We start from the raw sequence: 20,883 nt of genomic DNA on the forward strand, positions 1-20,883 counted from the left end.
ATGAAGAAGAAGCGTTGGCGGCAGAGGATTTTGGTTCTCTTTTTGCTATATTTCTCTTTATTTGCTCCAATGGTTTTGCTTTCTCATAAACTTAAACCCCTCAATTCCATAGGTAATCTATCAATTTTTTTTGCTGAAAAGGCAAATGTTTTTATTGTTAATGGAGTTTGTTGATCAGACAAGAAGCCAACGAGAATTACTAGGCACTGAGTGTATTAAAGCTAAGATATCGAATTGGTTCTTTTCTCCTTTTTCAAAACGAAAATTTAGCCTTTTATGATTTGATTTCCTTTATTTTGTTGATTACAAGTTCTAGAGGCATCCTGATCTGTCTTTTGTTTGCATTTGTGATTGTGATTCTATAACGGCAGGACATGACGAATTTAATGAGGATTTCGCCAGTGTTGTAAGGGTTTTTCTACATTGAATCTGCTATGATTCTTCTTCTTCTCGTTTTGCTAGATTTCTAATGGGGTTTTGCTTTGTTTGACGCAGAAGTATAAGACGGATGATTTAAGACTGAATGCAATTGAACAGGTAGCTTTAAGATTTACAAGTTCACTGTTTTTTTTTTCTTTTGTTTTGGACGTTTGTATCTCAGTGTGTTTGACAGTTGATATTTGTTTCTTTGTTACTTAGAAAGCTTCAGAGGAGTTAAAAGGGCGAAAAATTATTTTCTTGAACGAGAAGGATCATAGTAGTTCCGTAGTTAGTCACAGCTCTGATGAGAATCGTGATTCAAATCAGTATAGGGATGCTCAACATGCCTCCAAATTGTCGAAAACAGATGGTTTGTATTCCTTGGGTGCATGTACCAGTGTCTTTTATCACTTACTTATGGTTATCGATTCAATAGTGACTCTGGGTTTCTCCACTTTCTAGATTCAGAATTTAACGATGAAGGAAAAGATAGGCTTCAAATTCAGCAGAAGAAAGTGCCGAGAAGGTTCAGTAAACAGGTGTGGTCTGAAGTATGACAGGATGCTATATGATTGAATGGAATCTAGACTGTAGATGGTTGCTGTGGTGTCTACTACTACTTTGTGAGGGAAAACAGATGTTGAAATTGTTGTTCTCTTGTCTGTTTTGAAATCTATATGAGGTAAAAGAAACTGAGCTGGTATTGAAAATTTCAGCAGATGATAATTATCCTTCTATCCATTCGTGTGACAAGTACATTGTCATGATATTTTAGTTTGCTTCCAAATAAATTTTAAAATTTAGTTCTTGACTTAGTGCTTCTGTTTGTCTGAACTCTGTGTAAGTTGTTACAATTGTAAATATTAGAGTTTATTTGTAATTGGTGATAAAGATAGAATCTTATCTTTTAATACAGGAGATAAGGTTTGTATTTTAATAACTCCTAGTTGTAGTGAAACTCTTATAACCTTAAGTCTTTAAATAGACTCTGTAATTCATCATTTGAGATATATAAAAATACTCACTATTCTCGTGAGTTTCCACACTCTGAGGCAATGGCTCATCTCTGAAACATCTGATCAATGCCGGAAAACGGTATGAGAATAAAGCGACAGGTCTGATTTTTACCACAAAGTTTCTGACATTTGGTATTATTGACGTCAACCTGAAGGTTTATATATTCATGTATGTATGTTTATATATTGGGGTGAGGCTGCCGAGTGGTGTGGTTGTTTACCAGAATGGACAATGCTAGAGCGAGTCGTGTTAGTTTAATATAGTTAGCACTAATTCATTGGCTGCAGGAGCAATTCAATCGAGAAGCAGGCAGACACCATCAACGCTCGAGGACCCAATCACGGAGTGTAACAATAAGAAACTGAAGCAGATGAATGAGCAGTTCATTAGAGCAAAATCATATTTAAGTATTGCACGACCAGGTAGTTACCCTGAATTGGAGAGAGAGTTGAGAAGGAAAATCAAACAGGTGGAACGAGCAGTTCTTAACGCCTGCAATGATTCAGATTTGCCAAGGAAGTAAGACTGTTTTTGCTTTGCAATGATTTTACCAATGCATTTTATATCGGGTAAGAAACTTGAATTCATTCAGGGGTGAATTGCTTCCACAAAACTTTATATATGAAGAACACTTGAATTTTCAGTTCATCGCGCAGAATGAGATCTATGGATTTGCTGACTGCTTCAGAGTGGCCAAAACACTTCATGCTATGGTTAATGATACTGAGGAGCAGGTTCAGGCAGAGAAGAACCAAGGGTCATATCTCGTTCAGCTTGCAGAAAGGACCACCCCTAAAGGCCTTCACTGCCTCTCAATGCGGTTGAGAGCCGAATATTTTTTACTTCAACCTGAGGAAAGACAGTTTCCTAACCAGCACAAGTTGCATGATCTAGGCCTTTACCACTATGCAGTATTCTCTGACAAAATTTTGGCTTGTGCAGTTGTTGTAAACTCTACAACCGCCTCTGCAAAGGTAAACCATCTTTGTCATTTGTACGATATTATTTTAATCATTTTCAGTAACTTTCAATCTCTGCTTATTTTGTGATGCTAAACTTAAACATGGGTCTTTTTATAGAAAGTGATTGTCAATTTGTCATTATAAACAGTCGCATACCAAATTGTTTCTGTTAAACTTATAACATGCCATGATGCTTTGTGGCATCACACTGCTGGAGCCATTAGAACAGGCTCCATTTAGAGAGATGATACTCTTCTGTCATTGTTCTCCTTATCTTTGATGAGCTAGCTACAGATAATTCAGGATTTGGAAAAGATTTCTGTTACTGATGTGATATACCTGACAAATAATATCGGTTACGCAGGAGCCAGAGAAAATCGTTTTTCACATAGTGACTGATTCTCTCAACTTCCCAGCAATTTCGATGTGGTTTTTATTAAATCCTCCCGGCGGAGCTACGGTTCATGTTCAAAGCATAGAAATTTTCGATTGGTTGTCAACAGAATATTATTCAACATTGAAGGAAAACAAGTCTGATGATCCTAGATAGACTTCTGCCCTTAGTCATCTGCGGTTCTATCTGGCAGATATCTTTCCATCACTGGATAAGATTGTGCTCTTCGATCATGATGTGGTAGTCCAAAGGGATTTAACTGCACTTCGGACTGTTGACATGAATAGAAAAGTACATGCAGCGGTAGAGACCTGTTGGGAAAGTGAAGTTTCATTTCGTTCCATGCATTTGTTTATGAACATTTCAGACCCAGTTTTGCAAAGAGGTTTAACTCCAGTATTTGCAGTTGGGCATTTTGCATGAATTTGTTTGATCTCAAAGAATGGAGAATAAAAAACTTAACCATGCTCTACTATGATTACTTGCAACTGGTACGTGCATATACTTCCTTTTCTTCGACTATAGCAATAGTTACGCCTTTGTTTTACCTATGACTGGTACACATAGTCTTACAGGTTAACCAGAACGTATTCGACTCCATAAATAATCTTGTAGGAGTTGTAAATGCCCTGCTTTAAACATATAATTACGTACTGGTTTCTATGTGAAGTATGTCGCATGTCGCATCTGCTTCTAATATTTTCCAACTATACTGGTTTGTCAAGCTTGTTCGCCCGGTGTCGTGTTTCAGGGACTTAATAGGCCATTATAGGAGGCACTGAGATTGCCCTTAGGTTGGATTACCTTCTACAACCAAACTGTGGCTTTAGATAAGAGATGGCATGCACTTGGGATAGGCTATAACCAGGGTCTCAGACGAGTCGATATCGAGAAAGCTGCTGTTATACACTATGATGGAATCAGGAAACCCTGGTTGGAAATAGGAATTGTTGAATATAAAGGCTATTGGAGCAAACATTTGCAGTATGACAATCCTTACTTACAACAGTGCAATATACATGCGTAATTGAAGATCACTGAACACAAGTGGAATTGTTTGATTCGTTGCCTCTCCCAAAAACTGCTCCCATGGATCTCATTCTTTAACAATCTTTCAAGTAAATTACAACTCATTTTCTTCCCATTGTGTTCCCGTCCATAATCCGTGAAGGGCTAGATGAATTTGTGGCAATCACCATGCAGGGAGGCTCCATTTGCAGGTATACACTGTACATTCCACTAGGTTTGATTTCTTTTTTGGACAAAAAAAATATGGCTCTGTGAGATTTTTTTTTGTTGTTATTTATTCATGGGTAAACTACAACTATGATAACTTAATTATGGGGAGATTTCAACATGATCATCGATTTTTCAATTTTATCAATCAAATCATGTTCAGGTTGCAGTTAACAATATTTATATAATTATATATTTGGTTCTTATTATTTAAAATACCATCTGATTTGAAGATCTTTTTCTTAATTCTAATTTTAAAAATATTCATACAAATTGCACGAAAAAGATATATTCAAACTCAAATTGTCTAAAAAAAAATATGTTATCATTTGTCAGTGGATCACTCCAAAATCAATTGTTAGTTGTGAATCCAGAAATTTGACTCTTAAGCTTAGCCTAGTCATCGGTCATTGTTTATTATATACAGATAACATGACACGTGGATATGGGATATCAAAGTAATTACCTATCAATCTGGTCTGATTATGGACCAACATTATTAGTAACTTGTAAAATTCCATACAAAATCATATGAAATAAACAGGTACACCCTCTGGATCAAAGACTGCCATTGAATTAAAAAAACTCTCCTTGCTGTAGTAGCAGATGAATATGGCAACCATCTCAGCCACCACTACGACCTCATCGCTCACCCCTGCAATTCTTTTACACAAGCCATCACCAAGGCTTGCATCTCCTGTTACCATCGGTAAAGTGTCGTATGCTTTTTCATTATGAATTATGTTACTCGAACTCGAATGTAAGTGTCCTACTGGTATGAGCAGTTCGTTGCTGGCAGTGGTGTGTGCGGCTACCGTGTCAAGCCCGGCCATGGGTCTGGTGGACGATAAAATGTTGAGGGAAGGAACTGAACTTCCATTTTGTTTGAGTAACAACCTTCTGAGGTGGATCCTGTTGGGTGTGTTTGGTTTGATTTGGGGCCTTGGGCACTTTGTTTACACTGCCACCCTTGAAGAAGATGAGGAATCTGGATTGTCCCTCTAACCCCAAACTCTTTACTTTCTTTTGGGTGGTGGTGTTTTCTGCAAATGTTATGTTCAAACGAATGCAGGTAGTACAAGACTACCTTCCTCTGCATGTGCAGTGTGTATTTTCTATTTTATTGATACTTCTCTTTGGTTATCACATTTTCGGATAATAACCTTTTCACATAATTTAGCATAGTTAATTTACTGTTACAAATATATTTATTCGTATATATTTATTCCCTCTATCAGTCTACGAATAATTATATTGATCGTAACGCTAACAACTATTATAGAATCTCTCAATCATCACAATTTCATATTGTAAATTTATCGGTTACAACTCTCCACTCAAATAAGAAAAATATAAACTGCTTACAACCATCACAATCCAAATATTACCATCAACAAATACAATCGTGAAAGAACACACTTATGAACCTCTAGAAACTAGATGATTTCCAAAACCGAAACATTAACATCACTACGTATGAGTCTTGGGTTAATCATTTATGACAATCCCTCGATTGAGGGGGACATATATTCTACCTCATGAGATACTCCTCATCGAGCAATAATAACTCACACTTATCTAAACATCCTGATGTTATACTTTCAAAAAATACTCCTACGCAAGTAACAACTCAATTTATCAAAATTTTCGGAAGAACTTTTTTGCAAAACAACACCTTCAGCGTTTTATATCTTCAGTCCAACCATAAACTCTTTGAGATGATCTCTTACAAACCCACGTGGTCTACTAAAACCAAATTTATAGTTAGACAATAATATATATCTATATTGTCAACTCATGAATAGTTATTATGACGTCTGACATCAAAACCAAGAGCTATTACAAAACCTCTTAACTAAGAGTGAAAGTAATTCTATTATTTTTTCTTTCCCCCTCTTTTGAGATAGAGGGCATAATTTATCACTTAAAGATCATTTCCATATCATAAAATCATTGACTATAACTCTTCGTTCAATTAAAATAGGTGAATCGTTTATGACTATCGTAATCCAAGTATTACATCGTTAATATTTTCTATGTTTTTTTATCGATGCTTAATTTAATTAACACGAACATAGATATACGAGAAGATCAAATGAAATGAGTATATTTAAAATCGTTAAGTTAGATCAAAACATAATTGTTATAATATCATTGATTAATTGATACTAATTTATCTCATAAATATTTAAAATTTAAAAGCGAAATATCAAATTAATAAATTTATGGAGTATAATTCGGTGATTTTCTCGATAAATCACCCTTTAAATGTTTATTTACCTGTCAGGCACCGTTCAGATTATATTTCCCGATCTAACACCCTTTGCAGTAAGGCGCCCCCCGAGCCGCGCTTTACGCTGATTTGACGCCACGTGAGGTAAGACGCTCCCCTAAAGCGTGCCTTACACTGACATAAATACACGCTGGCTAAAGCGCGGCCCCTGGGGCGCGCCTTACGCCATGTAAGGTAAAGCGCAGCCCCCGGGGCGCGCCTTTGCTTTTTGCATTTTTAAATCAGTAACTTGTCCATATCAAAAAAAAATTATTTCATCAGTATCATTTATGAACCCGCCAATCTCAATATCAAAACATTGGTTACATCTATGTCAGATGGTGACAAGACATCTCAGCCCGTCAGATCTTCCAATTGCTCGCAGAAAATCTTTGCAGAGATTTTTGGAAAAGCGCAAAGAGAGGTAAATAAAGTTCCTGAGTTTTTACAACTTGTAGAGCTTATTATAAAATCTGGCTAAAAAATAAATTATTTATTTAGTAGTTTATCTATTCTTGTAGTTTTATTTTGGTTACATAATTATTCTTTTTAGATCATATATAATGTTATTTTTTGTACCGTTTTAATCATATATTGTTAAAAGATTAATTGTGACATTGAAAAAAAATCATCATCTTAATGGTTTTATAACGGCAAGTAATTAAAATTAAATTAAAATATAATAATATATATAATTTAAAAATAATATAATTAAATATGTAGAATTGAATTAAAATATAACATTATATATATAATTAATTAAGTTGGAAGAATAGATAAATAATTAAATATATAGTTTACCTTGAAAAAAAACATATGTTGGTTGAAATCATTATGTATTTTCATTCAATCTATCAAAATAATAATAAGTTTATTTAATTTGTTTTTCAGGTTGACTTGTGCATCTCCTATGGTTGTTAGCTCAGTGCATCTTAAAACTCGTGTTTGTTGAAGTCGTTGGAGTTGATGGAGTCATTTTTAATCTAATTTTAGGTTTCCATAGCCGTGTTGACCATGTCAGATAATAATATTATTATATACGTAAATAATGGCTAAATGATGATGATGAAATAATTTCTTTTGATAATGGACAAGTCATCGATTTAAAAATGCAAAAAGTATAGGTGTGCCTCGGGGGCCGTGCTTTACCTTACGTGGCAAGGTGCGTCTCAGGGGTCGCGCTTTAGCTAGCGTGTATTTATATTAGTGTAAATCGCGTTTTAGGGGGTGCGTCTTATCTCACGTGACGTTAAATCAACGTAAAACGTGATTTTGAAAGCGCGACTTTGGGGCGCGCCTTACTGCAAATGATGTTAGTTCAAAAAAATATAGTCTGAACGATGATTAACAGGAAATAACATTTAAAAGGTGATTTATCGCCGTATAATTCAATGAATCCATTTACAATTAGTTTTGTATAAACATAGCGTTTTCTTTCCTATAAAACAGAATCCAGTCTACCATTACTTCAGTTGTTTTGATCAAAGGCCAAAACCCGCGTAGATAGAAAGCAGAATTTCGAAGCACTAGGCCAAGAAAAAAGTTTAACGGCCACCAAGGACGACACCCGCCTCCGCCGCAAAGCGTCTGAAAACATAGATAATTTGATCGGCGGGCCCCATTCTTCGACCACCTCCGCCACGACATCCGCCGTCCGTCTCCAGCCCAGAGCAAAAAGAACAAGCTATTGTAGACCCCATATTTTGTCCTCATCCCAGCAGCCCATACCTCACCCAGCCTGGCCACCAAGCCTCCACTAGTCCTTGTCTGCCTCCACTAGTCCTTGTCTCCCTCCACTCACAATAAAAAAATTGCATATGATATTGTATTTAAATCAACAAGTGTATGATTAGTTTATTATGTTAAATCTGTAAATGGCTATAAATAGCCGGATGAAGTTGTACATCAAGGGGGGAGGAGGGATTCCAGACGTTTTTTTAGAAGTAATAAACTACTAGATTGAAGGTTGTTTTCTATTTTTTATTACAGTTTCTTTATTTTTATTATTATTTTTTATTGATTTTCTGTTTTGAATTTTTAATAGTTTTTATTTATTTATTTTCAATAGTTTTTTATTATTATTTTCGAAATAGTATGTCATTTTAGGTGTTATAAATACTAATATATTCACACATATATGAAATTAAAAAGTAATCGAATGTTTTTATTTATTTATTTTAAACCTAATCGACTCAACTAATAGCATAAAATAATATATAAAAAATAAAAAGAGAGTCGAAAACTTACCTTTGTCGAAGGAGTGTCGTCAGGTGGGAAGATTCGAACTAAATTGTAAGGGATTTTCTCCCTATTTTTCTCAATAAAATCAAGGCAACTAAACGAATTTCAGATATGAAAACAAAAATAAAGAAATAAGGAAGAGATGAGGGTTCTGGAGATCCACGGGAAAAATAGAATTTAGGGGAAGGAGTTGCTTTTATTTTAATTTTGGGAAAACCACAAGTTAACTCCTCCTTATTTCATAGCTTTTTTTGTTCTAGTCACTAATTTTAGTTTAATACTATTTAGATCCCTTTCTTTTCCATGTGTTACATTTAAATCATTATATATAGGGTCAAATCACTCCTAAGTCCCCCTAGTCTAACCATATTTTAATATTATGGTCATTATGCTTTCGAATACTTTATTTTAGTCATTATTTTACATTTGGCTTAATTATTGTTTGGTCTTTTAATTTTTTTTTTCGCTATTTTAATATTTTAAATTTCTATTTTTATTTAATTTTTTTTTTGCAGCTTATTCCTAGAATTAATTTGATCCATGAATTTTAATCCTTTCCAATTTAATTTTTTTTATTCGAATTTTCCTTTATTCTTTTTTATTTACTCTTTTTTATTTCGATTTTAATACTAACTCTTTGTGTTTGTTTGTTTTAGTTTTTTACTTTATTTATGATCTTTTTAGGATAATTTTAATCAATCAAAGGTAAGTAATTTGAATCGAATTTTTAAATTTTAATTTTTGCAATTAAGACAACCGATAAATTAAATGGTACCGAAAGGACAGTTCAAGGGTGCTAATCCTTCCTTGACTGTAACCGACTCCCGAGCCCTACATATTTCTGGTAAAATGCAGATCAGGTAATATGGTATCCGATCAACCTAAATATTTTGTTTAAATGATCGGTGGCGACTCCTAATATTTTATTTAAGTCGAAGCCCAATTCCGGACCCACCCGAAAGACGGTCGCGACAGCTTGGCGACTCCGCTGGGGACAATAAGTGAGTCAGGCCATAATTAATTTTCGGTTGTCTTTTTATGCGAAAATGGTAAATTTAAATTTAAATTTATTTATTCGATTCCAATTATTTATCTTTGAATATTTTTCAAATAAATAGTTGTACTAACGTTTTTTAATGTTTTCAGATTTTTCAAAATTGTCATCTCATGCTCTATACCCGAGCTCCGAACCCTATTTAAGTGGGGGTGAAAGCGACGCCTTCGTGAGAATTTATTCTCCGTGCGGGCCTAGCAAGTAACCTTCGGGATTCATATACCTTATGTCTTCGTGTGAATTTATTCACCGTGCGGGCATAAGGGAATGTGTCCTCTCGAGTTTAACTTGGTCCATACAAACCTGTGATGGGTTTAGGACTAAGGGTCTGGTAAGCCCAAGGGGCACCAGCAAGGAGAACTCGGGTACCATTTTAGAACTTAAACCGAGAGACCATGGAGATTAGAGCCTACCCCAAACCAATTCCAAAACCTATGATATTTTTTACCCTAACCATGTTTTTTGTTTTTTTTTTTCGTTATTTTTTTATTTGTTTATTTTTTTACTAACTTTTTTGCCTTTGTGTTTGTTTTCTAGCATTTGCATCATAACAAGAGGCTATTGATCCCTAAAAATAGTTTGTTACACACGAAATAATCTGAATTAATGGACAAAGGTGTTGTAATACAAGAGATTAAAAACGCCGAGGCACGACTATGGTCCGAGAAGACGCAGAAAGAGAAGGGAGATAGTCTTCAGAGTAACTATGTGTCAGAGCTGGTTAGCTACGCATCTTTCAGCCTGAAACAGAATAATGTCCAAGAGCTGCGGAACATTTGGGACAGTTGGAAGAATGACAGAAAGCAGAAGTTTAGCCAACGATATGGTGATATTGCCCTCTTACTACATGTCAAGACTGATGAGCCCCTGCTCCGAGCATTGATTCAATTCTGGAACCCAGGATATAGTTGTTTCACCTTTAACCGGGAGGATATGGTGCCCACCATCGAAGAGTATACTACCCTACTGCACTGTGAAAGTATCAGACTAGAGAGGGTATATATCAAACACATCAAGAGTCAACCTTTCAAGAACGGACTGGCTAAGATTGCAGGGGTTGATGAAAATGGGTAACTGATCGACTCCGACACAAAGGTAATGGGGAAGGAATCGAGTGGATCCACATAAAGCAACTAATGAAGAACCACCCTGATGAATGGAAGACTATAGACCTTTTTGCACTGGGTCTGTATGGTTTGATTATATTTCCAAAGATCCTTGGGTGCATTGACGCAACCGTTGTAGAACTATTTAAACAACTTCCAAGGCGAGTCACCCAGCACCGACCATTTTGGCCGAGACCTTTCGGTCTCTTAATCATTGCAGAAGAATTGGTGGAGGAAGGTTCATTGGGTGTGTTCAGCTTCTTCAAGTTTGGATTCACAGCCATTTTTGGAAGACTAACGGGGTCGCCTACCGCCGATTTAGCACCACCTATTCACCTTTGGGAGAGTTCATCACTATAAAATGGCATGAAGGTGCTACCAAGGAAAAGTGGATGAAGGTATTCACTCATCTTCAGGACCGAGATATTACCTGGAGAGCCCCTGGTTATTCCTCAGTGACATTCTTTACCGGTGTGGGGATTCTGATACTATGACCTTACTTGGACTTTGGGGCGCAGTTGGGTATGCTCCGTCGTTAGCACTTAGACAATATGGGCACGTCAGTTCATCCCGGCCACATACGGATTATCTATATCAGAGTTTGTGTACCACGGTGATAACTATAAAAAGATGATCAAAGAAGTAGCTGACTCATGGAAAAAATTGTTCCGAATGGATATTGTAGCTGCAAGAGACATGCTTACTCCGGATTATGTAGAATGGAGAAGATTGAGAAAAAATGACAACATCCCGGTGCCAGACTGTGAAGACACCCGGACCATGGAGGAACATCTCAGGTATGTCCCTTCCGAACTGGAGATAGCCAAGACCGAGTTTGAAGCTGTGAATAATGAGCTGAAGCAGAAGGTAAGGGAACTTGAAGTTGAACGATACCAATGGAAGTTAGACGCCGATACTCAGAAAGATCGAGCAGACAAACTGGGGAAAGAACAGAAGAAAATCCATTTCGAGCTTGAAGACTTGAGAAAGGGGTATCAAGATAAAGTCAAGGATAACTCCAATTTGAAAAGAACTTCTGAATACTGGAAAGATGAAGCTCATATCCTAAAAGGAAGTTTGAGGGGTATGATGAGCAGCTGAAGACTACTCAGAGGCGCTTAGCAGGTAGTCAACATCATAACCAATGCTTGAGAATCCAGGTGGCTGATCTGGAGAAACAACATGAGAAAGATGGCAAAACAATAGCTGAGTTAGAAGCCATTCTTGATGAACTCAAGAAGCAAGCAAGCGAACTTCAGATAGTGCCTTTCGACGGAGGTTTACAGTGGCGTTTCCGTTGGGAGCAAGCTCAGCAAAGGGTGAAGGCTAGAGACGTAGTCATCCGAGATTTCCTGGATCAAGTACAGAAGGCAGCCTGTCATCTACATGGCTTGGCAAGGGAAGCCGGAGTGGTTCGACAGAACATTCAACCAGTAACAGATGAAGGAAGAAGACTTGTCAATCTTTTAGAAGATGTTCGGGTCTGGAGGATTTAGTCCGGATATACCTTTGATTGTTTTTATGTCTCTTATAAGATAAAACGCTTTTGTTTAAATAAGGATTATTTATAATAACAGACACTTTTCTGGATCAATGCCTCTAAATTGCATACATCATGCATTGCATACTTTGCATTTTATATTTCATGTTTATTTTTTATATTTTCCATGTTTTTACATTCGTATTAACTAACAGAACATGTCTCAGAAAGAACAAATACCAAGAGCTCAAGACACACATCATCCGCACAATACTCGAACAAAAAAGAGACAGATGGAGTCCAGAATGGAAAAACTCGAGGAGAACATGTCAAGATTGCAAAAAGAACTGGAAGATAAGATGGCCCAGAACAATCAAAGTACCCTAGAATCCATCAAGAAAAACCAGGAGTCCTTGGTTGATCAAATCGTGGCCAAGTTATCAGGCTTACAGCAGGCCAGTGCGCCAAGGGCAGGTTCATTTGAGGGGTTAACTATACCGCCAACCTCACAGGTGGTTATCTCACCCGGAGTATTACCCGAGGACTCATCCGCTACTAAAGGGAAAGTTGCATTACCCGGTGACTCATCCTCTACCAAAGGGAAAGCTGCATCTACTGTTAAGATACAAACTTTTGCAACCATCCCTGACAATCATCCGGATAATTACCATGTCCCGGATTTTGATGAGGAGGATAAAGCTAAAAGATGGAAGAGAAAATCAGGATGTTAGAAGACCAGATGAAAATGGTCAAAGGGGACCAGGACTATTATGGGGTAGATGCAATGGAGTTGAGTCTAGTTCCAGATTTGGTACTTCCACCAAAATTCAAGGTCCCTGAGTTTGAGAAGTATAATGGGAACAACTGCCCCTCAGCACACATCACTATGTTCTGTCGGAAAATGACAGGATATGTGGGAAATGACCAACTCCTGATCCATTGCTTCCAGGAGAGCCTGTCCGGTTCAGCTATCCGGTGGTACAACCAGCTCAACCGAACTCATATCAAGACATGGAAAGACTTAGCCAAGTCTTTCTTGGAGCAGTACAAGCATATCAACGATATGAGACCAGACCGGGTTATGCTCCAAAGCTTGGAGAAAAAGCATAACGAGAGTTTCCGACAATACGCACAGCGTTGGAGGGATTTGGCTGTGCAAGTTCATTCATCCTTGGATGAAAAGGAAACTAGAAAGTTGTTTGTACAGACCCAGAAGGCACCTTACTTCGGGCACCTAGTGGCAATCACATCAGGAAGTTTCTCAGATCTAGTTATGGCCGGTGAAATGATCGAATTAGCCATAAAACAAGGAAAAATTGAGGGAGGTGACTCCAGTAAGAAGTCTCTCGTGAAGAACAAAGAACGAGAGATCAATAATGTCAACACCTACAACCCAAACAAGGGTGTTACGATCTCAAGTTCAAATACCACTGCAGCTGTACCATCTGGTACTTCTAAACAGAACCAGAGAGAACCAAGAAAGGAAAGGGAAAGAGAGCAATTCGATCCCATTCCCATGACATACAAAGAGTTATACCAACAGCTCTTTGATACTCACGTTGTGTCGCCTTATCCTATGGATCCAATAAAGCCCCCTTACCCGAGATGGTTCGACGAGAATGTTAACTGCGAATATCATGGTGGTGTACAGGGGCATTCAATCGAAAATTGTCTCACATTCAAGAGGCTTGTACAACGAATGCGAAATAAGAATTGGATCACTTTCAACTCCGGAACACCAAACGTCGCCCAGAATCCCTTGCCAAATCATCAAGAGACTGGAATTAACGCAGTCACCATCGAGAAGGGCAAGAGAGTCAAATTGAGTGTTTCAGAAGTTAAAGCTCCTTTGGTTTGGGTATGGAGCCAAATGGTAAAAGCAGGGCTTCTTGCACTATATCCAGATACAGCAGGAAATGAATACGGTAACCATTGTTGTTACCACAATGAATAAGGGCATAAAGTGCAAGATTGCCCAGAGTTCAAGACATTAGTCCAACTCATGATGGACAGAAAAGAGCTGGAGTTTTACGAAGAAGTTCAGGATTCCCCGGAAGCAGACGTTTGCGCTACCGGAGAATCATCAGAAAGAAGATTTGGTAGGGGAAGTCCATTGGTAATTACCCCTAAAGCAAAGACGACGACAACAACTCAAGCAAAGGTGGTGATCACAGCACCTCGGCCTTTTCAGTACAAGGACAGTCGACAAGTGCCATGGAAGTACGAATGCCAGGTGAGTACTTCCAAAGAATGTGATAGCAAAGTGGGGCAGAGACCACTTGAGCCTTTCAAAGAAGATGTATTGGCTATCAATGAACCTATAAAGGAGGAAGAAGTTAAAGAATTTCTCAAATTCTTGAAACATAGCGAGTACAGTGTTGTAGAACAGCTTCACAACTTGCCAACGCGCACTTCAATGTTGGCACTTTTGTTAAACTCAGAGGCACATCGGGAGGCACTGTTGACAGTCCTAAATCAAACGTTCGTGCCACAAAACATACCAGTCAGCAAGATGGATCGACTGGTGAACAATATTCAAGCTGATAATCTCATCTCATTTTCAGATGATGAGATTCCATCCGGAGGAAGAGGCCGAACAAAGGCATTACACATCACTACGTATTGCAAAGGGCATGCCCTACCAAGTGTATTGATCGATAACGGATCGGCCCTAAATGTGATGCCTTTGATTACATTGAAGAGGCTGCCAATGGATACCTCTCATATGAGAGCCTGTCAGAACGTGGTCCGAGCATTTGATGGGACCAAAAGAGAGGTAATTGGCAAGATTGAGGTGCCGCTAACGATCGGACCGGCCACCTACAATGTTGAGTTTCTAGTGATGGATATCATATCTTCCTATAACTGTCTTTTGGGAAGGCCATGGATTCATCAAGCAGGTGCAGTACCATCCACTCTGCATCAAAAAGTTAAGTTTGTTATCGACGGGCCTTAGTAATCATTAATGCTGAGGAAGATATCGTGGCAAGTGTGACCACGGATGCCCCGTATATTGAAGTAAACGATGAAGGTGTAGAATGCTCATTTCGCTCCTTAGAATTCGTGAATGCCACATTCGTAGCAGAAGGAAAAATGATTCCTAAACCCCGACTATCCAAGTGCACCAAAATGGAGGTCAAGCAAACCTTGGGACGAGGCGCTAAGACTGGAAGAGGGTTTGGGAAGCATTTACAAGGAAAGATTAATCCAGTCATTCTTATTTCAAAATTAGAGCAGTTTGGGCTTGGTTTTCAGCCCAATTATCATGAAAAGAGGAAGGAAATCCAGAAGAAACGGGAAAGAAGATTAGCCAGGTTGACTGGAAGCGAGTTTCAACGGGAACCAATGGTATTCCCACCTCTGTATCACACATTCAAGTCAGGTGGTTATATGTTTGAGACCACCTCATCCGATTTAGAAGTGGCTTTGAAAGATTTGAATATCAATGTCGTGACTACAGAAGATGCGGACAACGCCAATAAATCTGAAATCTACCCTCTGCCACCTGGGTTTGTGCCTAGCAACTGGTCGGTGGAAGAACTACCTGTGGTTTACAAGAGTCTTTCAGAGTAATATTCGAACTATCCCTATTTGCCTATACCCGGGGCAATAGGTTATCTTTTGTAAGGGTGAATAAACATTGTTTTAAATTCAATAAAAGATGCGAATTTTCTTCATGTCAAACATTTTTCTTATTTCATTTCTTCTGAAACCATTTTTTTCAATACTCCATTATATTCTCTTTCAAATTTAATTTTTGATTGTTTCGTGTGGGATATTTTCCTCTCACACGTACACATTTTCTTTCCTTCAGGTCCCCAGATAACGATAATGTAGGCACTGATGATCCTGATCCGGAGGTGGATTTTGAATCGGCCATTTGTCTTGGGGAATTCGATGAATGCGACAATGAGGAAAAGTGCAATTTACCTACCGAATTATTGAGAATGGTAGAAAGAGAAGAGAACCAAATATTGCCACATGAGGAAAAGATCGAAATCTTCAATCTGGGCACTGACGAGGATAGAAAGGAGGTTAAAATCGGTACAATTCTTTCAGATGAAGCAAGACAAAACTTGATAGTCTTACTTCAAGAGTACAGATGTGTTCGCTTGGTCATATCAAGACATGCCGGGACTAGACACAGATATGGTAGTCCACAAACTGCCTATCAAACTAGGATGCAAACCCGTGCAGCAAAAGCTGAGGAGAATGCGACCAGAAATGCTCCTTAAGATCAAGGAAGAAGTCAAGAAGCAATTTGATGCTGGTTTCCTCCAAGTGGCCAAATATCCGGAATGGGTGGCCAACATCGTGCCTGTGCCAAAGAAAGACGGGAAAGTACGCATGTGTGTCGATTACCGGGACCTTAACAAGGCAAGTCCCAAAGACAACTTCCCTCTGCCACACATTGACACATTGGTGGACAATACAGCCGGGAACGCTTTCTTTTCATTCATGGATGGATTCTCAGGATATAATCAGATCAAGATGCATCTTGAAGATATGGAGAAGACCACATTCGTCACAATGTGGGGAACTTTCTGTTATAAGGTGATGCCCTTTGGATTGAAGAATGCTAATGCAACATATCAGAGAGCTATGGTGACCCTGTTCCACGATATGATGCACAGAGAAATCGAGGTTTACGTCGATGACATGATTGTCAAGGCACAGACCGAGAATGAACATGTCGAGAATTTAAGAAAACTCTTCCAAAGATTGAGGAAGTTCCAGCTGCGACTGAACCCGAGCAAGTGTACCTTCGGGGTAACATCTGGGAAGTTGTTAGGATTCGTAGTCAGCAGGAAAGGGATTGAGGTTGATCCTGATAAAGTTAAGGTTATCCAAAATCTACCTCCACCACGAACACAGAAAGAGGTCCGAGGTTTTCTGGGCAGATTGAACTACATAGCACGGTTCATATCTCAGTTAACCGAAAAATGTGACCCAATCTTCAGACTTCTTCGAAAAAATAACCCCGGAGCATGGGATGAAAATTGCCAGATTGCATTTGAAAAAGTAAAGGAGTATTTATCTCACGCTCCAATCCTGATGTCCCCTATCCCAGGCAAACACATGTTCTTATATCTATCTGTATTCGAGAACTCAATGGGGTGTGTCCTGGGTCAACATAATGAGTCTGGAAAGAAGGAAAAAGCCATATATTATTTAAGCAAGAAGTTCACCGATTGCGAGGTCAGATATCCTCCTATCGAGAAGGTTTGTTGTGCTCTAGTCTGGGCTACAAAGAGACTCAGACAATACATGTTGTATCACACTACATGGCTGATATCTAAGTTAGATCCTCTAAAATACATGATGGGTGTACCTGCTCTATCTGGAAGGTTAGCCCGATGGCAGATGCTATTGTCTGAATTTGATATCGAGTACGTAAGCCAAAAAGCAATAAAGGGAAGTGCCATATCAGATTTTTTGGCAAGCAGAACCGATGAGAACTATGAGCCGCTAAGCTTTGACTTCCCAGACGAAGACTTGATGGCTATCACCTTAGAAGAGGCAAGTACTTCTACCTACAGTTCCTGGAGAATGCATTTTGATGGTGCATCAAATGCATTAGGACATGGCATCGGGGCAATACTGATTTCCCCATAAGGGAATCATTACCCATTCACTAGCAAATTGAATTTCGATTGCACCAACAACATGGCAGAATATGAGGCTTGTGTTTTGGGAATTCGAGCTGCAATGGGGCAAAATATCAAGACCTTACGGGTATATGGAGATTCAGCCTTAGTAATCTATCAGCTCCGTAGAGAATGGGAAACCAAGGATGTAAAGCTGGTAGAGTATCGGAAGCTAATAATGGATCTACTCGAAGAGTTTGATGAAGTCACATTCCACTATGTGCCGAGAGAAGAAAATCAAATGGCTGATGCCTTAGCTACCTTGGCAGCCGTATTCAAGGCTGGTGGGGAGTCTGAAATGATGCCAATTGACATGCAATCGTATATGTACCCGGCTCATTGTTACCAAGTCGAAGAGGTGAAAGACATTAAGCCTTGGTACCATGACATTCTGCAATACATCAAGAATCGGAGTTATCCAGAGGAAGCCACCGAGACTGACAAAAGAACCATTAGAAGGATGGCAGCTGGATATGTCCTTGACGGGGATGTCTTGTATAAGAAAAGCCATGACCAAGTCCTATTAAGGTGTGTAGATGCAGAAGAGGCAAAAATGATAGTGGAAGAAGTACATAACGGAGTTTGTGGAACACATGCAAATGGGCACATGATGTCAAGACAAATAATGAGATGCGGATATTTTTGGTCAACACTGGAAGTGATTGCATCAACTACGCTAAAGATGTCATAAGTGTCAGATTTACGGAGATAAAATAAATGTTCCACCTCATCCACTTCATGTGATGACATCACCATGGCCTTTTTCTATGTGGGGCATGGATGTTATCGGGCAAATCCATCCGAAGGCTTCGAATGGCCACCGTTTCATTCTCGTGGCAATTGATTATTTCACCAAGTGGGTAGAGGCTGCTTCCTACGCTAGTGTTACTCAGTCCACTATTTGCAAGTTTTTGAAGAAAGAAATCATATGTCGGTATGGTTTACCTGAAAGAATCATTTCTGATAATGCTACAAACTTGAACAACAAAATGATGAAAGCTGTTTGTGAGCAATTCAACATAAAGCATCACAATTCTACTACCTACAGACCAAAGATGAACGGAGCAGTAGAAGCAGCAAACAAAAACATTAAAAGATAGTGGAGAAAATGACTGAGACCTACAAAGACTGGCATGAGAAATTGCCTTTTGCTTTGTTCGCTTACCGAACCTCGGTACGAACCTCGACTGGGGCAACTCCATTTTCACTAGCTTATGGAATGGAAGCAGTACTACCCATTGAAGTAGAAATTTCGTCATTACGGGTCTTGACAGAGGTCAAACTGGATGATGCAGAATGGGTACAATCTCGATACGATCAGCTGAACCTGATAGATGAAAAGAGACTGAAAGCCATTCATCACGGTCAATCTATCAGAAACGAATGATTCGGCACATGACAAGAAGGTGCGCCCGAGAATATTTCGTGAAGGAGACCTAGTGCTAAAGAGAATTTGGCCAATCCATAAAGATTACAGAGGAAATGGATGCCAAATTGGGAAGGACCTTATGTCGTAAAAAAGGCCTTTTCCGGAGGAGCCCTTGTCCTTGCTGAAATGGACGGACCAGAACTGCCACATCCTATCAATTCGGATGCAGTCAAAAATACTTCGCTTAGGATAAAACTCGAGATGGCATCCTAAGTCGAAAAAGAAAAAGAAAAAAAAAGAACAAAAAAGAGAAAATGTTTAGGGTGAAAACCCGAAAGGGCACACTAAATAGAAAAAAGAGAAGAAAAAACAAAAAAAAATAAGGTGGGTTCAAGATGAAACCTGTAAAGGGCGTCTTGCAACCAAGGAGGGGTCCAAGTTGAAAACCCGAAAGGCGATTTGGATATTAATTCAAGAAATCCAGACATCCCGGCATATGAATCCTCTACAAGATTAACGAGTCGGAGAAAGGTTGCACTTTCCTGAACATTGTCGCATCTTCAAAGATCCCTCGGCAAAGGTTGCGTTCAAGGTCACTTAACGACTTATCAGTTTAACAGTACCCATTATCAAGATCTAAGACATTCATTCACACTTCATCATATTCATTTTCCAAAATGTTTGTCATTTGTTCTTTTTCCCTTATGAATAAAGACAATCTTTTCTCTAAATCAATTCCTTTTGAGCATCTTGGGTTGAATTTAAACCTAATGATTTATTTACTTTTGCAAAAGATAATTGTATATTACTGTACAAAGACTCTTGAAAAGTACAGGTACTCGGAAAGTCGATCAAGGCTCATGCACATAATTGAGATGGTCGATAACCATTTTCCAAATCAAGGATAAAAATATCAGATTTAAATATTTGAAGAATTCAAGATCGGAATTAGAACTTCAAGATTCCAGAATCAAGACACAACAAGACAGGCAATCGGAGATCGAGATTTCTCTCCAGAACCCAAAATAGCATATGTTGCATATGCATTTTAGGCATACCTAATAGCATTGCATCCATAGCATCGCATATATGCATAACTTTGCAGGTTCTAGCTAGAGTCAATTTCAACTTCACAACGAAGGATATTGGACTCGAAACATCCACGATTTCAACTTCACGACGAAGGATATCGTGCTCACAAACAACATTGGATTTCAACTTTACAGCGAAGGATATCCAATTCAAAGCTCAACTCCACAGCGAAGGGGCTTCCCAGTTTCATTCAGAGCCAATTTCAACTTCACGACGAAGGATATTGAACTCGAAACATCCACGATTTCAACTTCACGACGAAGGATATCGTGCTCACAAACAACATTGGATTTCAACTTTACAGCGAAGGATATCCAATTCAAAGCTCAACTCCACAGCGAAGGGGCTTCCCAGTTTCATTCAGAGCCAATTTCAACTTCACGACGAAGGATATTGGACTCAAAACATCCACGATTTCAACTTCACGAAGAAGGATATCGTGCTCACAAACAACATTGGATTTCAACTTTACAGCGAAGGATATCCAATTCAAAGCTCAACTCCACAGCGAAGGGGCTTCCCAATTTCATTCAGAGCCAATTTCAACTTCATGACGAAGGATATTGGACTCGAAACATCCACGATTTTAACT

The 20,883-nt window shown here is 38.6% G+C and overlaps 1 pseudogene; it reads left to right on the plus strand.

The window, feature by feature from the left end:
- Positions 1-4,056, plus strand: LOC120179965 (annotated as a pseudogene).
- The last annotated feature ends 16,827 nt before the right edge of the window (positions 4,057-20,883 follow it).

This window comes from Hibiscus syriacus, unplaced genomic scaffold (genome assembly GCF_006381635.1).
Source record: "Hibiscus syriacus cultivar Baekdansim isolate YM2019G1 unplaced genomic scaffold, ASM638163v2 tig00112471_pilon, whole genome shotgun sequence".
In the NCBI taxonomy this organism is placed as follows: Eukaryota; Viridiplantae; Streptophyta; class Magnoliopsida; order Malvales; family Malvaceae; genus Hibiscus; species Hibiscus syriacus.